Raw genomic sequence first — 1210 nt, forward strand, 5'->3', positions numbered from 1 at the left:
TACTAACATTAGTTTCATTATTACCATTATTAAAACTATTATTATTTCATTATTATTGTTATCATTATTATCATTAGTACTAGATCTAATGATAATATTATTATTTTCTCAGTTCCACTGTTCGGCTAAAAGATAGTTCGTTTCCTCTTACACTAGTTTCATTAGACTACACTAATAAATGTGATGTACAATCGAAACTAACTCTGACAGCCACCCATTGTCGACGAGAAAAGTAGTCGTTTTAGACAGGCGGATGTCTTAGACATTTGCATGACAATAATATTGAAAAATTGCTGTTAGGGGTAGGGAAGGGGCAATGGACAGTGGTCGCTTGAACAGGTTATTATCTTGGACAAGTGGACGTAAGAGCAGGTTCGACTGATTTTTGTGCTGATTTTATTTTCAATGTAGAGCTTTTTTACAAAAATGAAATTTTCCCAGTTGCTCCCTTTTCTTTAGCTGTTGTAAAATTTGCGTTGCAGTTTGGGTGATTTAATGGGTTTGTTTTTTGTTTTTGTTCTTGTGGGGTTTTTGTTTTGTTTTTTGCTTTTTGTGGTTTGTGTTTTTATGGGTGTTTTTAAATAAAGAAAACAGCGTAATAAAAGAAATAATATCACTACAAACCATTTAGCGTGGCTTCGCAAACATCAGCAGAAAAGCTGATAAGTGCAGTCCTTGGTGAAAACACTAACTTCTTTTTCCACCCGAAAGAAACACGCAAGATTTCCACACTCAACCAGGAATCAACTAACAAAATAAAAAAAAGAACAAGCTACACTACCCCCGAAAAAAACACGCGCACGATGATCAACACTCTTCTACTACTGAATAAACTATGAACACTAAACGAGCGCGTTTCTTCTGTCTATCTAGAGGATCTACCTCTCACTGTGACATCCACGAAGTGAGTTCGCCGGGTAGTCGGACCGCTGCGCACACACAAACACACGCACGCACGCACGCACTCACAGTCTCTTTCTGCCAGTGGCACAAGCAGACACTGCTACAACAAGCACTAGCTAGATCTAGCAGCCTCTGTCACCAGTCGCCAGTCGCTAGTCAGAATCGCCCTCGCACTTCGCACCACCGGCTCTGAACACAAAGTAGGGACATCCACATCTGCAGCGGGCAACCCTGTGCTGTGGTTTATTTATCCGCCCCCCTTCCGCCATGCCTCGGTCTATCTATCTATCCCTCTCTCTCTCTCTTC

General features: G+C 40.6%; 1 protein-coding gene across 1 annotated transcript in view; it reads right to left on the minus strand.

Annotated features, from left to right (window-relative positions):
• The window catches only part of LOC101850444 (receptor-transporting protein 4), a gene marked incomplete in the record, with an annotated part of 54966 nt that extends 53816 nt beyond the window's left edge, over positions 1-1150 (minus strand). Inside the window, 1 exon segment of the mRNA XM_035972703.1 lies at positions 625-1150.
• Between the last annotated feature and the right edge of the window lie 60 nt (positions 1151-1210).

This window comes from Aplysia californica, unplaced genomic scaffold, assembly GCF_000002075.1.
Source record: "Aplysia californica isolate F4 #8 unplaced genomic scaffold, AplCal3.0 scaffold00805, whole genome shotgun sequence".
Classification (NCBI taxonomy): Eukaryota; Metazoa; Mollusca; class Gastropoda; order Aplysiida; family Aplysiidae; genus Aplysia; species Aplysia californica.